General features: G+C 35.4%; 1 protein-coding gene across 1 annotated transcript in view; it reads right to left on the bottom strand.

Moving 5' to 3' along the window:
* MAN1A1 (mannosidase alpha class 1A member 1) overlaps positions 1–22,166 on the bottom strand; it is a 180,552-nt gene that overhangs the window by 38,270 nt on the left and 120,116 nt on the right. The gene's annotated exons all lie outside the window — the stretch shown is intronic.

Genomic DNA, 22,166 nt, shown 5'->3' with positions numbered 1-22,166 from the left:
ATACACAACTGAATGAATCTTAACAGGATTATATATAATTCCTTTGAGTTTTTGAGTGATTATAAAACAATTGTGCTGGGCATTTATTTTAAAGTTTACTTTTTAAAATACAGCTATCAAAAAATTCAGGTAGGTAGGTGATGCAATACCAGGCATGGAGTCTGGAAGAACCATCTTCCCGAGTTCAAACCCAGCATTAGACACTAGCTGTGTGAACCTGGGCAAGTCACTTAACTCTGTCTGCTTCAGTTTCCTACTCTGTAAAATGAGCTGGAGAAAGAAATGGAAAACTGCTCCAGTAACTCTGCCAAGAAAATCCCAAATGGGGTCATGAAGAGTTGGACATAACTGAACAACAATAACAAAAAAGTTCACATTTTTATTAACACAGCAAAATTATTTATGAAAAGTAGTTAAGAAGAGCTTTATAAGATAGCATGATGATATGAATATAAACAGATAAAAGTTAATAAACATCAATTTACTTATCTAGAAGATAATTAGATTTTTAAAAGAATCTGCCTTTTTGGAGGTTTCTTTTCAATGCTATTAACCTTTTGCCTATTTCACTGTTTGTTACCATATTCTACTGGGTCCCAGTTTGCATATCTCTAAAATCAGGGAATAGAACTAGATAACTTCAAAGGTTCGTCCTAGCTTTCAATTCTAGTTTGTAGAAAATGATTCTATTCCAGAAATGTAGTTTTTACTTTATTTGTAAGTTATATTTTAAGCATTTAAACAATCACCTACCTATGTTTGTTTCCTACAACAGTGAATGAATAAGAAAGTTGACTGATTTCTGATCATTTTAGACTAGTCTTCCGTCCCTGTATCAATGATAAGTGAAGCTGGTTTTTATTTAGTTTTCATCTACATAGATATAGTTTCATATCCTTACCACACATTTCTGTTAAACCCCCATCCCAATAACCTTTCCTTTTATTCTTCCCCTTTACATTAGGCTAAAATCACAATTATCTATCTGCCTAGAGGAAAGTAATTCCCTTCCTTCCCTACCCCCTCAAACAGATCTAAATGCAAATCAAACAAAAAGTAAAGAAGAAAATCACAAATATCTGCTTCCCAGAAAGAAATTCAATATTTTGCCCCCCTCAAAAGACCCAAATATAAAGCAAAAAGCAAAGAAGTAAAAAGGGGCAGAATTCTATATATTATATTTTAATTTATTTTAGGTTCACTCCTTAATTTTAATTAGGTCCTGGAAACATGGGTCAATTCTTATTATGATGGCTGACTCACACAATAGAAGAATCTAGATGTGGACTTGCAAATTGTATTGACATATGGAAAATGTCACAATATAATTAAGCAGAGGGGATTATAAAAATCATTTGTTGATAATACTCATTATTTCTTATTTATTTTTACTCTCCCTTCTTTTCTACCAAGCAGACTACAGCCCAGCAGGAAGCCCTTTCTAACCAAAATACTTAAATTTCCCCAAGCCTGAGAAGCTATTAGATCAAATTCAGCAAGCTTTATCAGGACAAATTTCAGCCTGGAAGCTCATGTTACATTTAGTAAAGAGGTAAAAAGTGTTTTAAGCAAGGAGGCAGGATACTTAAGCAGCACAGCTTTCTAATACCTCCTTCAAGTGTGACTTTACAAATTTACTTGAAATACAGAGAATCATATAGATCCACGTAGGGGACAAGGACAGTGATTGGTACAGAGCCCTCTACCAATGCAGGCTGGCACCTTCTCTGCCAGTTGCTGTCTTTGAGAATTGTTCAGAGGCCTGAGATGTTAAGAACTTGTCTAGGATCACAAAGCATGCCTCAGGTGGGCCTTGAATCCAGGACTTCCTAGTTCTGAGGCTGGCTCTCCATCCACTGCCATGTGGCATACTCATATAAAAGCAAAACTAACAAAACATATGCTAAATTACGATACAAATGATTTTTATATTATCCAGGGTATCATGTTCTCTCCAATATTATGAATATTAACTCTTTAAAAATCACTTAATTATGCTAAGAGGCAGGTGGGGCATGGTGGGTAGAGCCAGCCTCAGATTCAGCAGACCTGGATTTAAATCCTGCTTCTAACATACTAGCTGTATGATCCGGTGCAAGTCACAACTTCTCAATGTCCCAGACACTTAAGTTCTCTAAATTGCATTAGAAGAAAGAATTTCCCCACAAGGAGTTCCCTATATATCAATGAAATCATAGATCTACACCAAAAGGAAAAAGAAACTCTAAAATAATTTCCATTATTTGGGGGGGCAAGGAGGAGCATGTATCTTCTTGTCATATCTCTTTAGTTAGTCAGTCAATAAAATTTGATTATGTGATTTCCTGTTTTCTCTAGGGGGCAGCAAAGTGGTACAGTAGATGGAGTGCCAGGGGCCTGGAGTCAGGAACACTCATCTTTCCAAGTTTGAAACCGGACACAGACACTTACTAGCTTTGTGACCCCAGGCAACTCACTTAACCCTGTCTGCCTCAGTTATCTCATCTGTAAAAAGAGCTGGAGAAGGAACTGGCAAACCACTCCAGTATCTCTGCCAAGAAAACCCCAAATGGGGTCATGAAGAGTCAGACACGACTGAGAAATAACTGAACAACTATTTTCTCCAGTAGCAAATACAAAATGCTCTCTTTAGCATTGAAAGCCTGTCATAACCTAGCCTCCTCCTACCTTTCCAGTTTTCTTACACTTTACTTCCTGACACAATACTGTGATTCAGTGAAACTGGCTTCCTTGCTGTCCCAAGAACAAGACACTCCCATCTCTTAGCTCTGGGAATTCTCTCTGGCTATTCCCCTATGCCTGGAAGGCTCTCCATCCACTGCTCCTGCTCTGACTACTGACCTCCCTGGCTTCCTTTAAGTCCCAACTAAAATCTCACCTTCTACAGGAAGTCTTCCCCAATTATTAATTCCAATGTCTTTGCTTTGCTAATTATTTCCTGTTTATCCTGTGTATAATTTGCTTTGTATACATTTGTTTGCATGTTGTCTCTCCCATTAGTTTGTAAGCTCCTGGAGGTCGGGGTGATCTTTTGCCTCTTTTCCATATTCCCAGTACTCAGCACTTAGTAGGCACTTAATAAATGTTTATTGATTGTTTATCAGGTGCCATACTAATAACTCTCTCTTGGCTTATTCCAAACAGAAGGAAAAGCAGGTTATTTTTTTTTTATTCCTTTTAAGAGATTTATGCATTAATGATATTTAAGATGAGCTTAATTAAGAGCATGATTCCAGGACACTTGCTTACTAACAGCAACACCACTGAGGAGAGCAGAGCAGAGCTTATACTGCATACTGTTATAATGATAATGGTTGGGTTTATCATTACAACCTTATTTTTTATACATAGGTACAGTACAATCCAGCAGTTAGCTAAAAAGCAACATTCTTTTCAGACAATACAATTGCCTCACCACAAATATGGAAGCAAAGGGAAAGGGCAAGAAATTACTTGAAGCCAGTTTCCTTGGTCAGAGAAAGAGGCAATAATGGTGACTGAGTGTGCCCGACTGGTCTAAGGGACATGAGCATTTTTTTGCTAAAGCTATGAGGGGCTGGTAGACCCTAAGACCAGGATTCATTACATGGCTGTAGTTTTAATTAAAAAGAAGGCAAGCAGGTTCCCCTCCTTCTGGTTAAATTAGTAGTGAGATTCATCCCTGGCTTTCTTGCAGTTGGCACCAAGGGAAGTCTTTCTCATCTGTGTAAAATGAGGATAATTGGTCTCAATAATCTTTGAGGTCTTTTCAGCTCTGAGATTCAAAAGTTCTAACCATATCCATGGATGGGGGGGAAAAACACCCACCAGGTCTACAAATTCTGTCTTACTCTATTCTCAGGAATTCTATGCAGGGAGATCATGGACATTGAGCTGATGTTCTGGGATAAATAGAAATAGTTGTTGTTCAGTCTTTTCAGTCATATCTGGCTCTTCATGACCTCATTTGGGGTTTTCTTGGCAAATATACTGGAGTAGTTTGCCATTTTCTTCTCCAGCTCCTTTTACAGATAGGAAACTGAGGCAAACACAGTTAACGACTTGCCCAGGGTCACACAGCTAGTAAGTGTCTGAGGCCAGATTGGAACTCAGGAAGATGAGTGTTCCTGACTTCACTCCTGGCACTCTATCCACTGCACCAACTAGCTACAGGGGAATACTCTGTTCCCTTGGGCTGGGGTTCCTTGGGGTCCTGCCATAATCAAGACAAAGCACTATGATTATATGGAATTCTAAGGTAAAAATGGATAGTTTTTAAAAGGGAACTTTAGAGTTACCTAACTACAAGTTTTTGCTTATTGCTTTTATCTGTTTTGAAAAACAAAAATTTGATATAAGCAGTTGGGCTATATCTAGGACACCTTTATTGTGAAGGATAGCTTTATTGTATTGGACACCTTACAAACACTTAGCATGCTTTTGGAAAATATTTTTACAAAAGAACAATGCTTTTACATGAAGCCCATTTACACATTACTTCCTCTCACAAGCTTTATAAACAAACTTGTTGACTAGTTGTTCCAAAGGTCTGGCACTTTGGCCTTTCTTTTGCATAGGCTGTCCCTCCCACCTGGAATGCTTTTCTTCTTGACCTTGGCCTAGTTCCCTTTATTGCCTCAGCTGACAGCCTTCCTCCTTAGAAGAGGCCCTTCCTGATCTCCCCAGTTGTGAATACTTCCCCTTGCAATTCTCTAATTCCTTTGTATTTATTTTGTGGGTATTTTCTTTTAAACTTGGTTCAACTCCTTCGTTTTACAGATTTGATTTGAACCCGGTTTTCTGATTCCAAATTTGCACTCCTTCCATTATACCTTCCATTATATTGCCATTCATGTTACTGTTCCACCTCACTCCATAGTAAGATTCAGGTTCCTTGTGTGCAGGAACTGTTTGGTATTTATTTGTCTGTGTATTCCCAATGCCTCACGTGATGTCTGGCCCACATCGGGGCCTTAATAAATGATTCTTGAATTTTCATGAATACATATTATTATGATGATCAATAATATAAAATGAATACTTATATTAGTATATAACTGTTCATATACACGATCTCATTTGACCATAGCATCGACCCTGGGAGGTACAGTAGATAGTATGTTATTTCCCTCATTCTGAAAGTGACAAAATTGAGGCAAGGCGACCTGTCCAAAATCATATATAGAACAACAGGACTAGAACTAGATAGAGTCAGGCTTGAATTCCAGCTCTGTCACTAGGAGGCACTTTATATCTTGGGGTTTCCTCATGTGTAAAGTGAACATGTTGAACTAGATAATCTCTATAAGATTATTTATAATTCCCTATTTCTGCTTAAGGGCAGCTAGTTGGTGAAATGGACAGAATCCTGGGCCTGGAGTCAGGAAGACTTATCTTCCCTGGCCTCAGACACTTTCTAGCGCTGGGACCCTGGACAAATCACTTATTTCTATTTGCCTCATTTTTCTCATCTGTAAAATGAGCTGGAGAAGGAAATGGCAAATCACTCCAGTAGAAAACCCCAAATGGGGTCACAAAGAATTGTACATGATTGAAACAACTAAACAACAGCAAGAAAATTTCTGTTTAAAGTTACACCTTGACTCGGCGCTCTCTCAGTCCATATGGCCAATCAGTGGCTAAATTTTGTCATTTCTACCTCTACAACATTTCTCATATTGGACCCTGCTCTCTATTCACTCAGGCACCACCTTCAGGCCCTTATTACCTTTCACCTAAACTACCGCAACAGCTTCATAATTGGTCTCCTTGCCTCAAGTCCTTTCCCGTTCTGATTTATTCTCCACCCAGATGCCAAAGCGATTTTCTTTAAACAAAGATTTGACCATTTCATTCTTCTATTCAATAAAGTTCAGTGGCTCCCTATTACCTGGAGGATAAAATAGAAATTCTGTTTCCTTTTTAAAGCCCTTCACAACCTAGCCTCACCCTACATTTCCCCCCTTCCCACACTCTACGATCCCACCAAATTGGCCTTCTCATAGCTCCTCACATATGACATCCCTTCTTCCATCTGTGTGCCATTGCATTGGCCATCCCCCCCTTCCTAGAATAATCTACCTCTGCCTCCACTCTAACTCACCTCTACCTCGCAGAGTATAGCTCTTTCCTTCAAGATGTAGTTCAAACACTATCTTCCACATACAACCTTTCCAGATTCTCTCAGTTGCTAGTGCCCATCCCCTTAAATTACTTGTATTGATTCTATATAAATGTACACAAGTTTCTTTTGCTAGAAAATAAGCTCCTTTTGAGGAGGGGTTGTTTATTTTTTTGTATTTGTATCCCCAAAGCCTAGTACACTGTCTAGCACATAGGAGGTACTTCTTAAATGTTTGTGGATCGATTCATGAGTTCCTATAAATCCTATAAATAGGAATAGCCTATATATGATGTTGCAGGTTCCAGAGATAAGAAAGGTGAAGCCCAAAGACACTAAATACCTCACACAAGGCCTTACAGGTAATAAGGAGCATTGCTGGGATTTGAATCCATGTCTTCTGACTCAAAATGCAGGACTAAAAACTATGCAACCTCCCCAAGATTTGTGTTGCAAGATTAAATTCTAATAACATGAGGTATTCAAAGGAAGATTCTATTAAATATTGTCATAAGGCATACATTTTACCTCAAATGAGGTCAGTGTGGGGATATTTCCATAAACAGCAATATACATCATCTAGGTAGCTGTCAAGGGTTTTGTTTAAAGAATCTGGAAAAGAACTTAAAACTTTCTTGTCACTCTATATTCAACCACCCACTCTCCAGTTCTGCCATTTTTTACTGAAGGATTTTGTGGGTTTTTTTTTTTAATCATAAATGTTTTTCTACATTTCTTTGGCTTTAAGTATCAGCAAACTGAGGGCAATGACTGGTTGGTACTGACAACACATATAATGAAATAAAAATAACTTGCTGTCAGATTTTGACACTCATAAAAAGATACTGTCTTAAAAACAGAGTGAGCTGGTGAGTCTTTTACTAACAGCATGCATACCACTTTGTCTCCTTAATTACAGCATCCATTGCCTATCTGTATAATTAGCAATGTGAAAACTTGGCTTGGGGATAATGGGGCAGACATATTGTTTAGATTCCTGAGAATAGAACTGGAATTAAGAGCAGGGGGTACAAATTAGAGGGAGAAAGATTTTGGCTTTAATGTTACAAAAATATCCTAAAAATTAAGAGGTGTCTGAAAATATAGTGGGCAGCCTCAGTTCCTTAACAACAGGAGTATTCAAGCTGATGTTGGATGACTACCAGTTGGGATGCTGCAGACTAGATTCACTTCAGACAAGGATTAGAGATGATCTTTAAGGCCTATTCTGACACCACAAATCATTGTATACTATTAATAACACATTATCACATATTTATACCCTACTTTTGTCAATAAAAGGAAGGATGTGTAATTAGTTGCTGACTTCTGAATGTAATATAAGTAGGCATTACATATTTTCTCCTGTCCAGGGAATGTTTAATAGATCATGAGGAATCAATTACGGAATTAATACAGTCATTTTACTAACTTCATGGTTCCATGCTAATTCTGCTAATTCCTTTCTTTCCCTTTAGAGTTTACCAGCGACTCATGTACATGAGTTGTCCTGAATGTTGTTTTGAGTATTCTCAACTGACAAATTTTAAATAATATACTTAACTTTACTTTGGTGACAGTTCAAGTTACCAAGCATAAACATCTAAAATGCTTTGGATAAAAATTTTTATAGAAGAATTTTAATTGAGACATGCTATTTAAAAGGTAATCTGATTAATACAAAAATACCATATTAAAAAGAATAAAGACTTGATTAGAAATTATTTTCATTTTTCTGTTTAGCAATTCTTAAAAAAAGGAAAATCATTTAATAATTAATTCCCCCCACCCCTCACCCCTCCCCAGTGTTCTTGCCTAAATAAAAGATCAGTAAATAAACTTCTTTCAGATTGAGTCCAAACTAGAGCTTGTTCTGGAAATCCATAAAGGAATCTGGTTTGAAACAGAAAAATTATATATATGCATAATACAGTAAACTCTTGATTATCTACACAAATGACAAGAAGCACATTTATATAATTCAAAAGAGCAGATAAGCCAGTGTTCTTTCTTTTTTGTTTTAGAATGCAACAGGGAAGAATTAGAAATCTCATGAATAACAATAATTCTATTCTTAAGGATACCAAAATAACATTTTCTTCTTTGTTTGTATGCATTTAATAAATTCAATTGCAATTAAATAGTTTTTGCTTTTCTACAACTAGATGATTTCTAAAGCCCCTTCTCTAAACGTAAGATTTTATGTCTTAATTTCCTAAAACCAATATTTCATAAAAGGAAGAAAGACTCAGCAAGTATTTTCAAAATTAGTGCCCTTAATAAACAAAAATGCTTGCATTAAATAATTAGCATTTAGAAAATGTAGAAATAGAAGCATAATTAGTTAATTAATTAAACTGTTCCTCTTCACTGTGGGTATTTATTGAATTTCAGGTTTTTGCCATCATCTACATACATATGTTTGATTAAATCTTGTTTATCTATACTACTGGGAAGAAGAGGCATGAATAATTAAAATAAGCAAACTATATAAAAATATATTTCTAAAAAACAGAGTAACTGCACAAAATCTGATCAAGGAAGAATATACTTATGCATATTGAGTATCTTCCTAATGAATATGTAAACAGTCACTGTCCTCAGTTTACTGATATTTAAAATGAAAGAAATCATGAAAATATTTGATTGTTTAGTTAGGCAGAATTTCTGCCTTACTCCTACTACTGGGACTTGAATGATACTGAAGGGAGACTGGAAATAAATGTATTCATTCATTCACTAATTCATCCATCTATCCATTCATCTAATCAATAACTATTCAACTTGTTTAGAATCTATACCTCATGGCGGTACTGTGAGTCTCAAATGGGATAACATATAAAGTGCTTTGCTAAATTGAAGGTGTTGCAAAAATGCCAATGATTTTTGCTATTATCTTAACTTTTCATGTTATTCTTCTCATCTACTTATCACCGTCACCATTATTATTTTTTAAATGTAGGCTATTCCTTACTTGAAGATGCCCCTAGAAGGGGAACTAAGACAGGGAACACCAATAATTACTTCACAGGGCACTTGCTAAGTTCCATACAAGAGGGTCTGATGAAAGTCCTATAAGAATTAGATGAAGGGATGACTACTGGTTGAAATAATTTGAGAAGTTTCATAAAGGGTGTTGTATTTGAACTGAATGTCAAAGAATGGAGTAGGAGTTTTTTTTGGGGCGGGGTATGCACAATGGGCAGCGGTAGGGATTATAAGACAGTGAGAAGAATACCACAAGTCCAGAAGCAGAGGTGGGAAAACATAAGGTATGTTCAGGAAACAATAGTTATCCTGTTGTTCTGGAACCTAAGAGGCATACTGGGAATTATAGTTAGAAAAGCATATTGATAATGGAAGGCCTTGAATGTAGCCAATGGGAAACCACTGAGGGTTTCTGAGTGGGAAAGTGGCATGAACAAAGATTAACTGGGCAGTAAATATAAAATAATCTAGAGCAGGCACTGTACATAGGCTTTGGAGAGTTCAATACTCCTAAATGTTATTCAAAATCTAATACTTTGAACATAATGCTAAGCTATATTCATATACTTTACTAAGAATATTATAGTTGAGCACTGTCAGGAAGACTGACTTCTTAGTGATCAGGGTCTATGAATAACCAAGATCCTTAAAAATACTGATTTCTCTTTTAGGATTTAATAAGAATCTACTCAACCAAAAGAAACCAGGTATGAATGATAAACTATAGGCTACATTTCACAATAGTAGATATTCTGGACTGGGGCCCTTAAAATAAAAGGAACAAATGCAGCACAAGATGGCATAATTTATTTGTGACAATTAGTGGGCTCTGGGACTTCCAACCAATATGGGAGAAAAGCCACGACAGCTTTCCTTACTACATATCCTTGACTTTCATTTGCAATTTGTGGCTGGTGTCTGACTATCCAGAGCTGTAAAACTATAGCTGGCAGCTAAAGACTCTAAAAATTGATGGTGGGGGAGGGGAATAGTAAAAATAAAAGAAGAAGAGAATGTGAAACATCCAGCCTATATTGAAAGGCACGTGTAGTCTTCTTAAAAGAAAGTGTGATGTGTTATTATAATTACTTATTAAGCAAAGAACCATTCAACTGACCAAGAAATGCTGAAATCCTCTAAGTCCCTACCATTCATAAATTCATAACTTAACAAGGCCAAAAGAATTTCAAATATCCTCAAGTCCATTGTCAACATTTTAAAGATTAATAGGAAACTGAGGGGTCAAGTGAAAGGAGTAACATCTACTGCTAGTCTGGTTATTACCAATGAAATAGAAGCCATTGTGAAATTCATCATTCATTGGCTAAGACTGAAGGATCATTGCCATATAAACTAGTTTTTTTCCCTTAAAAAGGCAATGAAACCCTCCTTATGACTTAATTGGCCTAGGGAACTAAGGCTCAAACTATGGGCATATCTTTCTTGTCATGTACAATCCCAATGAATGATAGTTGTCACTCCTCAAGATTGATTTATTTTCTCTTGCTATATACTATTGTTACATACACCCTTCTGACTAGGAAGGCCAAAAAGTAGAAGGACAAGGTGGAGGTATGCCCAACTGAACCAACGTTGCATCTTTTCAGAATATCATTTCCATGATCCTGCTGAGTAAACAACTTTTGCTAAATATTACATGGTCTATGAGTATCTCACTTTGCTCTGATCCTAAACCTGAATCACTGGACTGGCTTAACTTAGGCCTAGTACAGAACAAATCACTCAGTCATGATCACACAGCTATTAAGTGGTGGAGTGAAGACTTAAACTCTGATCTCTCGATGCCGAGTACAAGGCTCTTTTCATTATTTCAAATTGGCTTTTAAGTTTCTCAGTCGCATCCTTAAATAGAATATTTTCGATACTAAAGGAATAAAAGTGCTTCATAGTATGTTGTTTTGTCATATCTTCTATGGGGTCATTTAAGTTTTTAGAGAATTATTTCCTTCATTTTTCTCAACTGAGTTGTGGGCAGCGATCATGTTTAGGCTTCTTATAGCCTCTTTTCCTCATGTTGCGCCTAGCATAGTAAATAATAAATATCTGAACTGATATAGACATAAAGGGAGTCACTTGATAACTGCCTCTCAATCTCATACCAATTTAGGTTATGAGCAGTTCATAACGAATGCATATCTGACATTTTAGTTTAATGGGGCACACACAAATAAGCCACTCCACAGCCTTCAAAATTATGCAAGGCAGGAAAATGGTTTATCATATATCCTTACAAAAAAAATTGTTCTACAATATTTAGAAAACATCCTAAAAATGATAATTTATTTACAGTCGAAATCATTTAATAAAGTTGGTCACAGAAACAGTCTACTGGCTGCTTTTCTTGTAATGGGCAATAGTCTTCAATCTGTCAAGATTACTCTTGTTACTAATAACATAATAAAGATTCAATTTGTCTCAAAATTAAATTAAACTTTTAACATTTTTAAAACAAAGTGTGAATAATCAATAATGGGTAATTAATATGCAAACAAACTCTCAGCAGCCTACTAATGCTGACATTAATAAAAACAATACTTCTAAATCTCATAGTAACTGCTCCAACTTTGTTAGAATTGAGTACTGAATCCTTTGAGAAAATGCTGAGATTAAACAACTGTAAAGGCAAAAATATCATTTGTGGTTTCTAATTCAGGCTAATGTTTTAGATCAATATTAATGCTTTGTATCAACTCTTATAGTGGAAAAAGCAAGACCATACTTTGAGATAGAGAATTATAACCAGTATTTTTCTCTTAAGAAAATAAAGAATGACTTGCCTCTGGCCAAAAAGAAAGATCCTGTTCCCAGCTGCACCTGAATCCTTCCAGGTGTCACAGGTTCATAGAGATATAGATTTAGAGATATAAGGGAACTTATCACTATATTCAATCTCTTTATTTAATGCATGAGGAATCTGAGGTCCACAGAGGTAAAATTATTTGTTTATGGGTTACATAAGTTGTGAGTGACAGAACCAGGATTCAAAGCTAGGTCTTCTAACTACAAATCTAGTACTCTTTCCTACTAGACCATGTTGCCCCCTTGAACTAGAATTCATTTAATACTATCAGTATTGTCAAACAACCAACATTCTCTAGCAACTTGAGCTTGAGTTTCATTAAGAGTCAAGGACTGGACTTCAATTGAGATTCTGTGAATTAAAGGTGGCTCACAGCAATAAGGAATCCTAGTTGGTTGAGTTACTTGATCATCCAAATAATACCAGAATAAAGGTTAAAGGACACAATCATTTTTCTTCCTATGGTAGAGTCTGTTTCTGGACAGACTCAGAGGCACCTGAAGTGGAGATAAGGAATACAAGGGTAAGAGCCGACTATTCCAGAAGTCATTTGTTTCATACTCAGATAGAATAGTGATGAAATGGTCTATAAGATGTCAATGTTATCAACTGGTGTTTCTTGGTATTCTCTAAATTGGGGCTCTCTGTAGTACAATATACTTCTCTAGGAGCTGCATCAGAAAAAAAATGTACTTATTCTAGTTTGGATGAACTCCCAAAAGAGTGTGGTCAGAAAGTTTGGGTAACTGGTTTTTATATTCACCTAACAGATGTTTTCTGGACAATGTATTGCCACTTCACTGTTAAGACTATTCGGCAGTAGCTATACACTGTCCAGGCTCTTTGTCCTGGACACACCCAAAATCCAGGATCAAAGACAAGGTTGATATTTACAAGAAGCCAACTTCACTTGGATTAGTACGTAGGCAAGAAGACTGCAATGTTTGCTGGTAATTTAAAAAGTCAACATGAGAGTTTTTATAGCATCCAATGACTTTCTATTTATCCTAAACTTTCCGAGTTCTTACAGGGATTTATATAGTTGCTTTTGTGATGGTTGCAGGGCTCATTGATTTTAACAGTTTCTGAGACCCCTTGTGTAGTTATTTAGACTGGGATTCATTTATTAACTAACTACAAACCATTGTTAACTCCAGGCTAACAACGCTGTTAAAAGTTACACACTTATTAAACCTTACTTTTCCACCCTACTCATTAAAATTCTTAAAATTTATTTTTAAGCCTTACTAGTGTGTTTTGTTTTTACATTACAAATATTTGCAGATTATGCTCACTTTCTGGGAAGTCTCTTGTTAAAAAGTAAAACAGTTAAGTAAACCTAATAATACAGGGACTACATCTGAAAGCACATGTACTTTCATATACTTTTGAGTAGCTTGGTTTTCTTCCCTTAAGAACTGCCTATTCATATACTTACATCATTAGGAAATTATTCCTATTCTTATAAATTTATAAGAAAAAGGGTTGCGCATTCATTGTTAATATAAGTGATTTGGTTCTTTTGGTAGTGTAAATGTATATCTGGGGAAAAATGAAAAATGAGGGATGATTCAAGGATAGCCTATTTATTTGTTCCACTGATGCCCATGCAACATCAAGACAATACAAGGGAAGTTCCCCATCAAGTTAAGTTATGTGGATAAACAGTATAGGTCTACAACAAACTCACCTCTTTTAATTAGGTGATATTTGCCATGGTCCTGCACACATATCACTTCTCCCTTTGGGCTTATGTTTAGAGTATTCTCTCTACCTAGGATGTCCTCTTCCCTCTCTTTTGCTTACCTGAACCCAACTCACAGGCATAGCTGAATCCTAACTTAGTCATGATGCCTCTTTTAGTCTAGCTATTAGTAATCTCCCTTTCCTTTGAACTTCTACCACTTATATAGTTTCATAGCATTTAATGTTCCCGTGTGGTATGTTTTTTCCTCTACTAGACTGAGTGTAAACACTTCGAGATTAGGAATTTCAAATGAGATGAAATGTATATGTTATTAGAGAAAAAGCACTTCACAAATTTTAAAGTATTGTAAAATGTTAGCTGTTATTATTATTAATATACTGATGTTGTCAGAATAGATTAGAAATGACCAATTTTCCTTCTAGCTCTAGCTTTATAGGATTCTTATGTATTATACTTCTCTATCTTATAGAGTCTCACACAGTGTTAAGCACATTAATAGGTGATCAATGAATAAATGTTTATTGATAAATATATAATAGTAATAACAGCTCATTTAGGTAACTCTTCGAGGAATGAATCCTCTGCATGAGTTAACTTTCCTGAATAATGAAATGTATTTCTCAAAATGTTAAAATTTTTAGACAAACATCTCACACCATATATCAAGATAAGCTCCAAAAGGGCACATGATTTAGAAATAAAGGGTGACATCATAAGCAAATTAGAGGCACATGGAAAAAAATTACATGTAAGATCTTTGGATAGGGGAAGAATTCATAGCTAAACAAATGAAAGAGAGGGTCACATGATGTAAGATGGGTAATTTTATTAATAAAATTTAAAAAGTTTTGCATAAACACATTATAAACATAATTAATGTAGCTACCATTAGAAGAGAAGCTGGAAATTGAGGGAAAAAATCTGTAGCAAGTTCCTCTGATAAAGTTCTCATTTCTAAGATACATAATTTATAATAAAAATTCCTCAGTTACCAAAAAAAAAGGAATTATAAATGTTGGAGGAGATGTAGGAAAACAGGTACTTTAACGCATTGTTGGTGGAACTGGGAACTGATTAAAGTATAAAAACTCATGTTATTTTAGTGAATCTTGAGGGAAATCTTTGTAAAAAGTGCGATGTGTTTTGCTGCCACATTAAATTATGTATACATAAATACAATTTAACATTTTCTTAAGGGTTCAGGATTATCATTATGATTCCTTTATATTTACTCATTTAACAGTTATGAGGCACTTACTTGTGTAAGGCACTATCATAGTCCTGGAGATACAAAAATGAAATCTACCTTTAAGGAGTTTATAATCTAATGAACTTAGAGGGAGGATGAGATACATATACAAGTAATATATTCTGCCTTATATTATACTTATGTGCAGAAGAATATACTTGTATACATGGAAGGGAACATGAGTAAAGGCATTGTAGTGAGAGCAATATTCTAACCTCCCAAGTCCTTGTAAGTTAGAATAGTTTTTTCTTAGAAAGTAGTGAAACCATCCTCAATCACCTGATTGGCTCAGGTAACTAAAGGCTCAGTCTGACATCACTTCCTGATCACGTGAATATAAAACATCCAGGAGCAGCTCCAGGAATGCTCTGATGCTTGGCTGGTGGACCATGATGATGTTTAGGGTATTTTTCCTACCCAGGATATCCAAGGTCAGAGAGAGAAAGCTCTCTCAGCTGAATTAATTTAATGTGTCCTCAATGCCTATCCTTGTTGAATTTCTCAAATCTTTTGTTAACGGTAGAATGACCTACAAGTGTCTCATTTCATTCTACTATCAAACTAGTAGGGCACTGACCTGAGTCAGATCCAACCTAGAAGAGGCACGGTAGGATGAGAATAAGGGTGGTTTTCATTAGAACACAGTATAAGAAAAGTAGTGGTTTGTGACAAAGATGTAAATGGAGGTTAGAGACACATTAAGGTAGGTCTTACAAAAATTTTACTTAGTAAAAAACTAAAAGGGAACTATTGAAGGTTTTTAAGCAAAGGCCTGAGTGTGCATGTGCATTAGAATGATTATGTAGACAGTAATATGAAAGAGATAAGAGGCAGCAGCACCAATTAGGACAAGGAAAGAGTCCTGATGAAAGGTGGCTATCTCAGATTACCTTACCCATCTACTCTAAGAGGAAGAATGACCATGGTCTTTAACCCCTTTTCAAACAGTATCTGCTTTGCCAATTAACAAAACCATCTAAGCTTTCTTAATACTACCAGTCACCTTTAATCCACAAAGTATGTCAGGTTAATAATTCAGACCAAGGAAGAAAAGAAGGTAGAAAGAAAAAAGGAAGGAAGGAAAGGAAAGGAAGAAAAAGAAATCTCCATTCTAAGTGCAAACCTTGACTTCAAAGGAGAAATGTCCCTAGGTGTTACTAAAGAGTTAGAACCATCAGGTCCATGTGGTTAGATAATGTTGGCCATTGAACTTTTCTGAATCTCAATTTCCTCACCTGTAAAATAGAGATAATCATAATGATAATGATGATGATGATGTGAGGCTTAAATGGGACCATGTATATAAGGTATTGCATACATGTAATTTATTGTTATTCCTTGCTGCTGAAGGGCAGCATTTTCTTCCTTGCCTGGGGTTATGTTCTAGAATTTAGCTGATGATGCTTGCTGGAAGGGTTACCTCCAGATGAGTAGGTGGCTACTATTCTTATGTGTCAGTTGCTCTTATATCCTAAGGGATCATTTCTTTATTTTTTGCCAATGATAGAAGAAAATACCAGGTACTCTATTATCTCCCAATCTGCTTTACACTAGAGAAAACAAAGTAGCTTATAACTACTTCAAGTTTGGTTCTGCCTTTAGTAGAGACCTCATTCTTAGCCAGGATTAGTATACCTTCAGCCATCCTACTTATCTTTCTTTTCATTAGATATAAAAGAAAGAAAATGGTGACATTATTGTCAGAAGTTCTGGACCTGAGTTCTAGTTCTAAAATATATTAGCTGTGTAATTTTAGACAAGTCTCTCTAATCTCCCTGAGCAGCAATTTCTTCAAATATGTAATATGGATAATACTTGCATTCCCAAGACAGGCATTTGGGGTGGAAGAACTATTGGAAACTATAAAATGTTATAAATCAATGTGTCATTATTATTATCATCAGCTAAGTGTGTAAAGTCTCAGCTTTTCTAATAAAGCTGGCTTAATAGAGTTTGATAGGTACAAGATTACTCAATGCATGTTAAATGTGAAATATTCAGAAAGGATTATTTGATGATGAATTAGGCAAATGCCAGGATTTCTTCCCTTTTTTCCTCCTTCCTCCCCCACATCACTTTGGTACCCAAATTTTCTTTTAGAAAATGTTAAGGACTGAATGTTAAATTCTCGCTAAAAACAGGTGCTAGTTTGGTCTTTAAATATTTCATTCCATATTATTTTGTGTTATAGTGGAAAGAGAGGCATCATGATGTAGTGCAGAAAGAATTGATCTTGGAGCCAGGAAGATGTTGGTTCAATCAAGTGTTACCTTTAACATCTACAAGCTTAGTGTTTTAGGCAAGTTGCAGAGAAGGGCTGACCTGAATTGGTAGAGGGAGTTCACTTAGGAATTCCCTAGACCAGTGTGATCATAGGTCTACTACCAATACTGGAAGAATGAAACTGGGCATCGGAAGAACTGGATTCAAATCTTAGCTCTTTTACTTACTGGTTGTGACTTTGGGCAAATCACAATTTTTCTAGACTTTCATTTTTTCATCTGTAAAGTGAAGGGATTGACTGCTAAATTCCTTTCTAGTTCTACATTCTCTGACAGTAGGATGATCAAACAAATTAAGTATTTTCCAGGTGTTCCTAATACTTTTATGCCCTCCATGATTAATGCTGCCACCACCACACACAAAATTCTACCTCAACACATGGAAACTCTACAGAAAACTTAAATTAGGAGTGAACTACTGTTACCATATGATTCCTTTAAAAAGAAAAAAACCTATAGTAAATATAAAATGATGCTTTATTTAGAAGTTTTTATGAACACATTAATACATAAAAACAAAGTATGTCTCTAGTCTTTGTCACTCTGTCTCATAAAGTTTCCTGAAAATGAAATTTTATTCTACAAAGGTAGCAACATTTAGAAACATGCAGGCAAAAGAGAAAACATACCAGGTTTTCCTGACCTCTGACATGGAAATATTCTGAGAGAAGGGGAATGACTCAAAAAGCTAAAGTCAGAGACCAGCTTTTGCTTGCACTGATTTATCACCGCCAAATTCCTTTAGGATAGTCTCAGTGCCTGAAGCTTCCCTAAAGCCACAAGCTGCTGGATCACCTTGTGCAGGCAAGATTTTAATATATATTCTCTCTCTCTCTGTCCCCCTCTCCCCAAATCGCCAATCTCCCTTCCTCCTGGATAGCTCCCTAGAAAATAACTTTCCACAAAATGGTATCCTCTCCCCCCAAAAAAAATCACCCCTGAGGGATCCCTGGAATCCCTTGGTAGTGAAAGTGGTGGTGGAGTCCTTCCAGATCCTGTCTCAGTTTTAAATAATATCTTCTCTTTTCAACTAGGGCAGAATTCCAAGGGAGGCTAAGGATCAAAAGATCTAATGCTAACAAGGTTGTTTGATCCCTTAACTGTGTGGGCTAAAAGCTTTTTCATTACAAATGTCCAAACTCCTTCCAACCCCAGAGTTTTAAAGAGGCACTGTCTCCTTGTTAATTAATCAAATGAAAGAGAAAACATTCAGTGCGTTTTAGAAGTTACTTAAATGTTCACTTTGATTTCCAAGCTCAGATTATTATACTCAGCTACATGTTAAATAAATGAAATTGCAAAACCAAACTTGTTGACTATTGATATCAATTCTTGAAGTTACCTAGAAGATCACTGTGTGATAATTACTTATTGAGTGCTCATTGGAATATTAGTACCTTGATAACTTGATGAAGAAAATTATGCCCTTAGTATGAGTAAAAACAAAACAAGCTGACTTAATTTTAATCTTGCTAATATTTCATCTCTGAGTTTTATTGAATAAAATGATTACACAATGAAAATATCACAGGAGTACAGAATTTCATATGAGGTCAAATCAGTTACCTCTAAGTACAGACAACATCAAATATCTTTATAGAAGTAGCAACATTTGAGGTAACTAGTCTTTTAGTTGGTAGCTAAACATGGACCACCAAAGTTCTGTGGTTATAAAAGAAACCTCTAGTTTTAAGAAAGGTTAAGACTCCAAAAAAAAAAAAATGAAAAATTGGATTTTCTCTGCTTCTTGACAAAATAAATAGGTAACTGAGAATGTAAAAAGATATTAGGAACTTAAACACATACACACAGAATCAGGAGATACTAAAACCTTATAAAACATGGAGAACAAATTGAAATCTAAAGATGACTTGAAAATCTGTGTTAGTTATAATTCATTTAAATATTTATAAATGCCTATTGTATGACAAGAATTGTACCAGGTGCTGATATGACAGAAAGAATCCCTACCTTCCCAGAGCTTACATTCTACTCATACGATAAGCTGCAATAAATTCAAATGAGGTGTCACTGGTAATATAGTCCATAGCAATAGAGAAGGAATTTCTCAAAGCCTTAGAAATTAAGATCCAGGACCAAAGAGTAATTCAGTTTAATGAAGCTGTAAATGTTAACATGTGCTTTCAATCAAGTATGGGTAAGAATTTAGTACTAATTCTGTCATTATGGTCATATATGTATATTTCCTTTCTTTCTCTCCATTCAGTTTCACAAGTTTGATTAAAATGATGCTGAAAAGCTGTGTCTTAACCACTACAGCTAAATGCTTACAAAAATAATGAAACCTTGAACAGAATGAGAAGGAAATAAGATTTTGAGGTGTGTGACTTAGGCAACAAAAAGCTAACTGAAAATAGAACTGAAACCCTTTTATAAATAGGGAATAATTTGGAAGAAATATTAGAATTAACAAGGAAAATACTGTTGAATGTTTTCAAAGTGCTTACTATAGAAAGTTCTCTAGAAGATACTCAGCATTTTATTAGAGAACTGAAGTGGTTTAAGTAAAATTCCTTGTACCATTTATTTTTCTGATATGTCATAACATTTAAAAATAAAAAAAAATTTCCTCTAGGAGTCCATTATTTTTATTCATTCATCTCTTCATTAATATTCTAGTATAACATAAATCATTTAGGTCTATAATAGAGCTGAAATTTATGAACACAAATAGACTACTAAAACCTAGAAGATAAGAGAGAATAAACTATTTTTCACTAGGTTTTGATATCAAATGGACTGAAATACAGAATTAGAAAAATGAAACAAAAAGTGTGCAACTCATTAGAGCTAGGTGATTCTGTGGAGAGAGTGTTGGTCTGGAATCAGGAAGACCTGAGTTGAAATCTGGCCTCAGATACTTACTACCTGTGTGTCCCTGGGCAAATTACTTAATCTCTATTTGCCTCAGTTTCCTCATCTATAAAATGACGCTAATTATAGCACCTGCCTCTCAGCATTCTTGCAAGAATCAAATGAAATAACAATTGTAAAGTGCTTAGCATGGTGACTGGCACATAAGTGCTATATAAATTTCAGTGATTGTTATTATTTTTATCATTATAGTGTCAATATTTTAAAATATAAAAAAGAAAACAGTACATGGACTGCTAGGCTGGTCATGTAATGAATGCCACATATAAATTATAAATTTTTTGAACATAAGATTTATACTAAAATTAATTTGAAATATTTAGCTAGTAAACATTTTCCCATGTATAGTGTTTTAATCATCTGGCCAGACTTGTTTATATGTGCATCTTAACTAAAATTTTTTTAGTTTTGGGAGACTATGTGAGTCTAAAATTGAAATAGAAAACAGACTTGATTGCCTTTGGGAGGTAAGGCATGACCCCAAGCTGCTTCCTGCTTTGAAAGGGCATTTAAAAAAATCTACTAGAATTGTATACAAGAAGTAGCAAAAAACCCCCATCGTTTTGGAGATGTACTCTTGGAAAAAGAGGTGGACTGGTCACATGAGCAAAGGATGCCATGCACAGGCACAGTGCTGCCCTTAGTGCTGCCCTAGTACCTTGGAAGTACGCAAGAAGTGTCATAAATGACATCATCAAGTATACGTATGACCATAAAAGGAGGTGAAACTGGTGATATAGTAAGAAGTTAACAGATGGCAAACCTGAGTGTTATACTGGTGCCCATAAAATATTAAAAGACCTACTGGAAGACCTTCAGCAAGTTAGGTAGGGCATCTGTGGAGATGTTTATAGAAGGATACAGACACAAATCACCACAGGATCAGAGGACAAGAATAGCTTGTAACCTGCACAAATGGAGGTAGTACTAATGTTGGAGCATTAATTGATATCACAGATTCATCAAAGCACTGATAGAGAGTTGTGATAATTCTGTTAGATCTTATTTTGTATGAGTTTTAACTAGCTTTATTTTAAGACTTACACAGTGATTTATATTTATGTGCAATCAGAAACACTTGACTGGAAACACATCTAGCCTTTAAAAAAATTCCATTAATATTTACAGATGGTTTTTTAGCCTCATCTTTGAAACAATTAGAGAAAGAGATTCTACTCTCTCCCTAAGATTTTACTGTCTTTATTGTGTAATTTTTTTTTTAACATTCTTACTCTAGAGAAAGGAACACAGAATGTTAGAACTGGGAGGATCTCCAATCAGTCCAACCTATTCATTTTACAAAAAGGCAAAGACAGGTGAAGTGACTTAACCAAAATCATTCTGCCAGTTAGGAACATAACCTGAGTTCCTGATTTCCATTTTTCCCCACTACACATTCCCTGGCCTTAACAGCTTACAGTCTAATTTACACTTAATTGGGTAAAAAATGGAGAGCATTAATGATTTTTGGACAGGAAAATGATTTTCTTAGAGTTTGGGAGATGAGGTAGATGGTGACACAGGAAGCCTAGAAATAAGCCTATGAAGAAAGATGAAAGAAAATGATATTGTTTAGAATAGAAAGGAGAGGTTCGGCAGCAGCTAGGTTACTGTATTAATAATACAGCTCTTTCTCCTACTTCTTGGTACTGAATGATTTGAGACAATTTCTGTACAAGATCCCAAGTTTAGATTTATTTTATCTCTAAGCCATTAAGAGAGCTTAAGAAAGACTTGAAGAGGTTATATAATAAGCTACAGTGTGAGAAATGCATTTGAAATTTTTAAGAAGCTTGTTCATTCAAAATAAGCAAATGCTGATAGGCACATTGCTAATGTGCAACACAATTCCATATTGTACTTTATAGAAAATATAGCCTTCGATGATGAAGGAAAAAGAATCAAATGAGAGGGGGTATTTTCTGATTAAAAATAAATTTATTTCCAGAACCATGGTATGAAAATTTCATGTGGTACGAACAAAGATGAATTTATATGTGTACATATACACATATGTAATAATTGGCTATTAAGTGCTAAGATCAGTGGTGGGTACTACACAGCCTTTGATGAGGTCTAAATATTTTTAAAAACTAAAATCCAGGAGGCAGCTAGGTGGTGCA

Source organism: Trichosurus vulpecula, chromosome 7 (genome assembly GCF_011100635.1).
Source record: "Trichosurus vulpecula isolate mTriVul1 chromosome 7, mTriVul1.pri, whole genome shotgun sequence".
NCBI lineage: Eukaryota > Metazoa > Chordata > Mammalia > Diprotodontia > Phalangeridae > Trichosurus > Trichosurus vulpecula.
Note: the sequence above shows the minus strand (reverse complement) of the source record. Positions and strands in the feature narration are given on the sequence as shown.